This window comes from Macrobrachium rosenbergii, chromosome 46, assembly GCF_040412425.1.
Source record: "Macrobrachium rosenbergii isolate ZJJX-2024 chromosome 46, ASM4041242v1, whole genome shotgun sequence".
NCBI classification, from domain to species: Eukaryota; Metazoa; Arthropoda; class Malacostraca; order Decapoda; family Palaemonidae; genus Macrobrachium; species Macrobrachium rosenbergii.
The window spans coordinates 43,878,572-43,888,645 of record NC_089786.1 but is presented as its reverse complement, the minus strand read 5'-3'; positions in this window follow the sequence as shown (position 1 = coordinate 43,888,645).

The window sequence follows — 10,074 nt, the reverse complement described above, 5'->3', positions numbered from 1 at the left end:
GATATGCGTTAATCATTTAAGTTTAAGAATCCTTGTTTATGTACGCTACCACCCTTCCTTTCCTTCTCTCGAGACTCCTTGCTTCTTCTCGTTTTCTGTTTACTTCCTTGGCTCCGTGACTGGTCTTCTTCGCTTTCAGACTGCGGGACCTTTAACTTCTCTCGAACTGCTCCTTGGTGGTACCTTTATTTTGTTCTACATACGTAAAGAGTGTTTGTGAAGTATTTGCAATTGTGATGTATTCGTAAGTTAAGGATTCTATTTTATTTATGTAAGAGTTGTGCTGTGTTTGATTAGTGGGAACAGGTGTTATTTGTGTAATTATAAGTCCTGATTATTTCCTCATATTTCATTTACGTTCCTTATTGTTCTGGTTTAATATTTCTAAGTGTCGGTGTGTGTTTGTGTAATGACTCCTCACCTACTCCTAGACTATAACTCACAGGAGATCGTTACACCTATACTTACCCTAAATATACGTATCTTACCTATACTTACCTTACACATACGTGAATTGCATACTTATTCATACTTCTAGTTACTTTGTTTATTTGTTTCATCAGTCAATCTACTATTTGGTTTAGTTGAGTTCTGTTTGTTTTTTACTCGTTTTGACGTTTTGTTTACTGGGATAGAAATATACTTTACATTTTACTAGTTGGGCTGTTATTTCATTGGGGTAGTTGCGTCCGATTCTGTTCATACATGAAATCTTAAGATTTCTTCTTGTACACTATTTCAGATGTGTGTGTACTTTCGGATTCATTTCATTGGCCTCCGGATGATGCAGCCCAAGTACTCTCACTTCCTATCCTTATGGTTCACGTCAAGTGATTAATTAGCATTCAAAGTTGGTTTTGTGGTTCGATTATATACATTATAATTAAATTCATTGTAACTTATACTTTATTTAATTTATCCCATTTTAACCTATAAATTTAATAAGTTATCATATCATTAAAATCTGTATAAGTCTAATTTTTACACACACACACACACACACACACACACACACACACACACACACACACACACACACACACACACATTATATATATATATATATATATATATATATATATATATATATATATATATATATATATATATATATATATATATATATATATATATATATATTATTATGATTAGCAAGAATTCGCTAGCAAACTGCCTCCCACCCCCTCCTTTGTTGTTGTTGGTTGTTCTGTTGTGTTTCATTTACTGACAGCCGGCCGATCGATTGACCATCTGTCTATCGACTTAAAAACAAGGGTTTAAAAGATTAAAGGCGCTCCCATTTTTGATAAAGATCTTTCCTTCGAGGCAAAAGTAATCTGGCTTGGGTGTTTCTCCTACAGGCCAAAACCTCCCCTGCGGGCAGCAGGTGCAATGAGTCAAAACATCTGTGTTGGGCGCACCCCCTGCCCCATAGGAGGGGATAAAAAGCAAAAGCCCACGAGGTCTCGACACACACGCGGGCTGGAAGATATGGAATGAAGACGTCCCCAACACCTGGCCCCATCGATGCACTTGCATCCTAACCACGTGGCCCTTTCCAAAGTATACTTTTCCTCGTGCCCTTCGACTGTATTCCTCGAGCCCACACGCCTTGCCCCTTTACGAGAAGCCCTTGCATCTCACCACGTGGAAGAAACTCGCCCTCGGAAATCGCAAGTCATCCACGGACTGCCTTCTACGCGCCCTCGGAAAATCTGCTAAGGTAAAGTACCCTGGAAGAGCCCCATTTCAGTCACGCTTTTGTCTCGTAATATTTGCTTAAAGAGAGCCAGAAATCTCCCTTGTCTAATGTCCGTGCGCCTCTTGCATCGGCAGTATTAATTCTTTATTACTCCTTTGGCACCCTCAGTGCAGCTTCGAATTCATTATTCTTTTGTCTATTTTCATTACTGGCGTATAATGTGCATATCTCTTATTTCAGAGGGATCCTATTTCGTGGAAGCTTCTCGGGCTGTGGCTGGAACTCCCCAGTTTCATTCAATCTACTTGAGTTCCTCTTTCCCGTACTAATGTCATTTATGTAAATACACTACTTTAAATGTGCCCACGTGTTTTACGTAATATTTCCCTCAGTAACCAGAGCCCTATGCTCATATGAAATTCTCCTTTGTTTTCCTCTTTTTTTACGTTTTCCCGTACCCACGAAGTCAGAATAACAAGGCTAAATTACCTTAAATCGTTGCTACCTGTCTCACAGAGCATATTTCAAACTAAAACCACGGAAAAACGTAAAAATGGCGACCTGGCCATAGACCTCGTTTTGCAGTTGCAGTTCCCCTAGCGTTGCTTTATTGCATTTGCAACTTGCCAGATCAGCTATTAGCAAAGCTAAGCTGGGTACGAGACAATTACGAACCTTTTGTGTAAAACCAGCACACAGATCCAGAAAATTCCACGTAAGTAATGTGTTAATCTTAGCAAAACCTTTTTACAATCGTGACTGTTCCTAGGAATTAGAAATAGGGACGCATGTATTCACTGAGAGAAAGAACCGCCGTATTAGATTCGTTAATGCATGCCTTTCAGGATAGGTAGTTAGGAAATAACCAGTGCTAACCATCCTTTGCTTCGAGGAATAGTGCGAAATTCCTCTGTGTTAAAATCTTTGCCATATCTTTTGCTTCGAGGAATAGTGCGAAAATTCCTGTGTTAAAATCTTTGCCATCCTTTGCTTCGAGGAATAGTGCGAAAGAAATTCCTCTGTGATAAATTTTACTTCGCATTTCGAATTAGCGAACTGTTATTTAGGCGCGAATAAATTCCCACGTGGGACACAACGAAGTCAGCTTGCATTGCTGAAAATTCTCTCAGTGTAGTTAGAATTCGAGTTAGGTGTTAGGAAAGCGAAATTTAAACTCCGCTTATAGGGAAAATTATTAGGCCGTTGTACTGTTATCCTCTCAGACGACTGGGAAATTCCCGGAATCCCAGACGGTATATAAATATACGGGTTCATTCACCCAGAATCTAAAAATACCTCCGGTGTTGGCCAAACGACCTGCACCCCACCCCGCCCATGCCCGCGTGTGTAGCATTTTTTTTTTTTTCATTTCCCAGCATACATTTTTCTTTGGGTTTCCCGTTAGTAATTTCTAAGTCCTAAGGGACGAATCGTATTTCCAAGTCCTCAGAGACTCCTAAAATTCTACGTCGCACGTGGCGAGAATTTCTCCAAATTCCAGTCCTCAGAGACTCCTAAAATTCTACGTCGCATGTGGCGAGAATTCCTCCAAATTCCAGTCCTCAGAGACTCCTAAAATTCTACGTCTCACGTGGCGAGAATTTCTCCAAATTCCAGTCCTCAGAGACTCCTAAAATTCTACGTCGCACGTGGCGAGAATTTCTCCAAATTCCAGTCCTCAGAGACTCCTAAAATTCTACGTCGCACGTGGCGAGAATTTCTCCAAAATTCCAGTCCTCAGAGACTCATACAAAAATTCTAATTCGTCCTCACGTGGAAGAATTTCTCATTCCTGCGGGAACCCAAAATTAAGTCCTTTTGAGACATTATATAGTGTAGTTCACACACCTCTAAGCCCTTACGGGACTGATCATTCTAGTTCGTTAGAACAACTCCTTAACTTCACGCTACAGCCGGCCAAGTCTGAGCGTGACAAAATCCAACTACGTCTTCCGAGACACATATTAAAATTCGTTCGCCAAGAACAACCACGTCTTTCCCAGACATATCAAATTTTAACAAAAAGTCTCCTCAGACTTACTAATCACCTGTCTTATTCAGACAGATCCATTCTCCTGCAGTCTGAACAATTGAGTGTTTCAGATTCCTGCAATTGAGTCTTTTTCAGACATATCATATACCCATTATTCCAAGATGGCTAATACCAGAGCCCAACAAAATGAGGATTTCAAATTCTACATGTCCGCTGGGAAGGACATGGGACTATCGGGCAAGATCTGTGAGCATGGGTTCAAGAGCGATGGACGATGCCAAGGCGGAGAGAGCAAGAGAACGTGAAGAGAGAGAGAGAGAACGAGTTGCCCAAGAGCAACGAGAGGCCAAAGAACGTGAGGAGAGAGAGAGAGAACGTGCAGAGAGAGAGAGGGCAAGAATTGCCCAAGAGCAGGAGAAGGAAAAAGAACGTGCAGAGAGAGAGAGGGAACGAATTGCCCAAGAACAACGGGAGGAGAGAGAACGTGAGGAGAGAGAGAAAGAACGCGCCCATGAGCTCCAGATGCTAGAACGACAGCACGCCACCCCCCCGCCCCCTGCCGCGGGAATGAGTGCCCTCAGCCAAGCTCACTCGTTCATGCCAAAATGGACCGAGTCCGAACCCGAAGTATGGCTTGAAAGGGCCGAACGAGTCCTGGAGTGCTGCGATCTCTCCCCGCGGAACTCTCCCTTGTTCTCACTAAATTCCTGGGCGGAAAGGCCCTCGTTGCCTACCACGCCCTTCCGCAGACGATCGGGGAAACTGGGAAGCCGTCGCCAAGCAGTTACGAAGGCGTGCGAGATTACCCCCCGAGCGGTGGAGGAGACGTTGGAGAGAGCAGCCCAGAGAAGCAGGCCAGACTTGGTCCGATTGGGCGTACCATTGAGCGGGCGTTGACAAAATGGCTCGATTTCGAAAGAGCCACTAACACCGCCGAGGTACTCGAGTGGTTTAAATTCGAGCATTTCCTGCGCTACGCCCCTCCTGCCCTCGCCACTCATATAGTGGAAAAAGCCCCAGCAACACTCACAGAGTGTTGCCGAATAGCAGATATGTGGGAAACTCACCACCCTCAAGAAGGATCCATGGGGCGGAAAATAAATCCCCGTCCCTCCTCGGAGGTTCAAATTCCCACAAAAATGGGAACTCAGGCAAGCCCCTAACTTGCCATTGTTGCAAGAAAACGGGGCATTCCTCCGAACAGTGCCGGAACAAGAAACCGGCTCCTCTCTCTCCCGGAAAACCGACAAATAACTCGCCTGCGCCCTCCACAGGGGCAGCGCGGAAAGATTTTAGCCAGACCTTTTGCACGGCGTGCAAGGTTTATGGCCATTCTCCCGCATGGGCAAAATGCCCACGCAATAATAAATCAAATACTCCCACCGTCGCCTTGGCCGTCACAGATCCCAAGTCATTAGGCCCTCCCGCCGAAGGGCCTGTATACGTGGCCCCTCCACGAGGTAGCCAGCCCGCGCGCCGAGTCACTGCTTTCGAGGACTCGGGCGCGCAAATCTCCCTCATCCGAAGGGACAGAGTTCCCTATGGAGCTATCGTCAATAGACGAAAACTCGTCACGATCGAGGGAATAAATCAATTTAAAATGATACTCCCTACGGTCCAATTGAGAGTCACAAGACCTCACCAATCCAAAATTTGCAATCTTGTAGTAGCAAGCCATCTCCCGGAGGCTATGACGTCATCCTGGGACAGGACTTTCAGTTCCCACCGAAATCACGACAATCTAGGGGTCCACATTCCCCGAATCATTCCGCGGGCGCAAGTAATCCTCCCCGCTTCTCCTCAGTCAAGACTGGCGCCCCTGGGTACCAGGAGGACGTGCAGTCCCCACCAGTGCCACCTGAGTACGATGTACAGTGGCCCCCTCGATCGGTTCCCGATCCAATTCCAGTGCCCGGCCCTGCCTCAGTGCCAGTGCCAGGGCCCAATCAGATCTCCTTCAGAAGATGCCAAATTCCTGCCGGTGCCACTTGCATGCCCCGAGCAGGGCCAAGCTTCGTCCGTCCTGACCGACGAGCCCAAGAAACCTCTGATAGTACCTGACTCTGCCCTAGTGCCAGCGCCAGAGCGCTACGCCGATCTCCGTTCACGGGATCCAACTCAGGACCCCTCTCTTCCCCGGCCTGGCACCGCTACCAGCGTCGGTCAGAGAGACGGTTCCTCCCGACCACCGCGGAAGCTCACCTGCAGGTGCGGCCTCGCAACCCGTGCCTGAGCTGGTCATCGATACCTGCGAGCCGCTCACGCCACCCACGACCGCCTCCTCTCTGCCTCAGTCCGTCGCCGACGCAATTGCAAGTCAGGATTCTGCCATATCTCACTTGGCCGATGAACTACAAGAGCTGCGACGGATTATGGTAGAACCAGCACGGAACACTCCTCGTCAGCTGTCGCAGCAGCAGGCCCAGGTGGTACTCCATGCCGCCCTCCGGTCGCGGGCCCTCCGCTTCCCGGCCGAGGACAACTGTCCCATTAAGAAAGGCTCGGGCGAAATTACCACGGGCGTGGGACATTCCAGGTAGCTTTACAAAGAGCTCTAGAGCTCCCATGGCACCTGTGCCACCATTTCATCTTTCGAAGGTCTTGGCACCCCTAATCCAGAAGGGGATGTCAGGCCCTCCTCTCTATCTTCCTCCGTTCCTCAGGAACTTCTATCTCTTATCACCTTCTATTAATCTTCCCTTAAATTATCACCACAAGAGGCAATTAAATACGGGATACCATTCCCCACACAATGTATAAATCATTAAGAATAACAGAGTGAGAAGTGGCACGCCCTTGCGCCCATACCTTGGCACCGGGCGTGCGTGTCAGCCCTCCTGAAGGAGTCGCGCCCTTCGGTGCACTTTCTCGCCCTGGGACTGAAGTGATAGTCCGCGTAATTTATAGGACACGATAAATTCCCGCCTAACACAATAAAACCCTCACTCTTTTTTCCCTTAGCTCTTCTGCCAATATCATTTACTTTCTTTTAGTCATTTAGTTATCTTTATTTTAATGAATCGCGAGTCATAAACTCTTGCCCTTGTGATTTAAATGCCCCTTTCGTAAGCTCTGAGGACGTGTCCGCCTTTTTATATGCGGTCAAGTTTTCATTCGTAACGTCTTGGTAATTTTCCTTTTGTTGTATTATTATCCCTTTTCCCCTTCCATTCCTTCCAAGATCTCTGTTTGTCCTACCCCACATCTTTTGTCTGCTCGCCCGTCATAACATTGAGTAGGCAGTGGACGCATAAAAATTAGCGTAGTTTAAGGTTAGCGAATTAAAACCTCGCGAATACTCTCGCCCGCATACAGCTGTCAAAATCCGTGTGGGGTCGGCTAAGCAAAGTTGAACGTTAAAACGAAGATAAATTATCAATGCGAATATGTATAGTCATTACAGTATCGCGTAAAAGGGGATGTCATTTACAAAAATAAACGCTGTTTTCATTTACACAGCCTCTTCAAGGCAGATTGTACTAACCGCATGCATTTTATCTAAAATTAAGTAACCGTGTATTTTAATTCTTGAACAATAACCTTTCTTTTCATTTGTTGGCCATAGCCTCATATACGTGGTCCTATAATTTAATTAATTCACAATTGTTCGAGTCACATTATAAAGTTACCAGTGGGTAACCAAATCTAAAGTAATTATTCTTTTGCAAGTGTTTAAATCACTTTGCGTTCTGTTAACGAAAATTGTCCCAATGTGTTATTAAAAGTAATGTCACAGCTTCATAAAACCCTTAGGAGTAAAGTTCATTGCAAGGCAGAATGTAGAGTAACGTAAAGCATTTGCCGCTCATTCTTGAATATCGATGTACACACCCGAAGGAGGTATGTACATCATCTTGTATGGGGAGGTATTATGATTAGCAAGAATTCGCTAGCAAATTGCCTCCCCCCCTCCTCCTTTGTTGTTGTTGGTTGTTCTGTTTTGTTTCATTTACTGCCAGCCGGCCGATCGATAGACCATCTGTCTATCGACTTAAAAACAAGGGTTTAAAAGATTAAAGGCGCTCCCATTTTTGATAAAGATCTTTCCTTCGAGGCAAAAGTAATCTGGCTTGGGTGTTTCTCCTACAGGCCAAAACCTCCCCTGCGGGCAGCAGGTGCAATGAGTCAAAACATCTGTGTTGGGTGCACCCCCTGCCCCATAGGAGGGGATAAAAAGCAAAAGCCCACGAGGTCTCGACACACACACGGGCTGGAAGATATGGAATGAAGACGTCCCCAACACCTGGCCCCATCGATGCCCTTGCATCCTAACCACGTGGCCCTTTCCAAAGTATACTTTTCCTCGTGCCCTTCGACCGTATTCCTCGAGCCCACACGCCATTGCTTGGTTTCAAGGAGTCCCCATCGCCTTGCCCCTTTACGGAAGCCCTTGCATCTCACCACGTGGAAGAAACTCGCCCTCGAAATCGCAAGTCATCCACGGACTGCCTTCTACGCGCCCTCGGAAAATCTGCTAAGGTAAAGTGCCCTGGAAGAGCCCCATTTCAGTCACGCTTTTGTCTTGTAATATTTTCTTAAAGAGAGCCAGAAATCTCCCTTGTCTAATGTCCGTGGGCCTCTTGCATCGGCAGTATTAATTCTTTATTACTCCTTTGGCACCCTCAGTGCAGCTTCAATTCATTATTCTTTTGTCTATTTTCATTACTGGCGTATAATGTGCATATCTCTCATTTCAGAGGGATCCTATTTCGTGGAAGCTTCTCGGACTGTGGCTGGAATTCCCCAGTTTCATTCAATCTACTAGAGTTCCTCTTTCCCGTACTAATGTCATTTATGTAAATACACTACTTTAAATGTGCCCACGTGTTTTACGTAATATTTCCCTCAGTAACCAGAGCCCTATGCTCATATGAAATTCTCCTTTGTTTTCCTCTTTTTACGTTTTCCCGTACCTACGAAGTCAGATACAAGGCTAAATTACGGTAAATTGTTTACATACCTATCTCAAAACCCACATAGAAAACTGAAAAAACAAAAACGTACTTTGAATAAGTATATATAGTTTTTGCTATGTTCAGATATGAACATAGCAAAAATGCAATTCCCATTAAACATGACGATTTCATTATTGTCGGTTAAAACTCCAGCCCAAATGAATCATTGATCCTTGAGAGTCTTTTCATCAAACAGCTTGTTCCACAGTTGAACACCCAGTCTACCTCCACGCCCTTGTACCTTTCTTAACCTGTTGTTTTTGTGTAGTACATTCTTTTAGTTTTTGTTTATCTCTTGCCATGGTAGGTGGACTCCCAGTGCTCCTCAAATATTTCTTATCTTTTTTTTTTTTTGTCTGAACTTTTAATCAACATAGGTGCTTTTAATTTCTTTAGTGTACTTCCATGTATGTGTGAAGTTTTGGTTTTCATTTTAATTAGTGTATAAACGAGTTTTTAGACAACTTGCAAATTCATATTATTTAATTGGTCATTGTTTATTGTACATAACCCTGAGGATGCATTCACCTGAATAAGAAACGCGTCGGAATAAATTGTAATACTTTGCCATGTTTGTTCCAGCTCCTGCTCACTGTGTATTATACACACACACACACACACACATACACACACACACACACACATACATATATATATATATATATATATATATATATATATATATATATATATATATATATATATATATATATATATATATATATATTCTTATGCTGTGGTTTTCATAATGCATGTAATCTCCCCGTGTGTATGTGTGAGTTGTTGTGTACTGTATGATTTTGTTTCAGATATGCGTATGCCGTAAAAGAGTTAGCGTAAAGTTAGTGGTTAAACGCTATGTGGTTTGAGAGGACGACGTTTGCGTCGAGCTGAGAGAGACTGAGGTTGTTGTTCATTGTATAGAGACACGTTTGTTAGTCCATTTTCGAAACTGCTGAAGTAATGCATTCCATTGGGACGCGATCAAAACACTGTGGAAAGACCTACCACGTAGATAGACGCCCATACAGAGGAGTCGACACTCTGAGACCAAAAAGCATTGTGAAAAGGAGCTGTATTTTTCCGCTCCGCGTCTCTCTCTCTCTCTCTCTCTTGCTCGCTCGCTCGCTCTCGGGATTTTACGAATGTCCTGTTTTAACGTAATTGATATTTAGATAGACGATGGTCAGTCATATCCTTTAACTGTTTAATTCCTTAGTAAATGTGTCTGAGTTATCTGAACAGTGTATTTTATTAAGTGTGTGGTAACGGCGCCTGGTTAAAAACACGAAGCAATTTGAGGAGTACCAAGGTATTGTAAACATAATTGTGGGTTTTCTAGTGCACTAAGAAAAATATTTAGAGTGGTTATATGTAAAGATACCTTTTCACCTTTTTAATATTTTTACGTGTTATATGTTTTA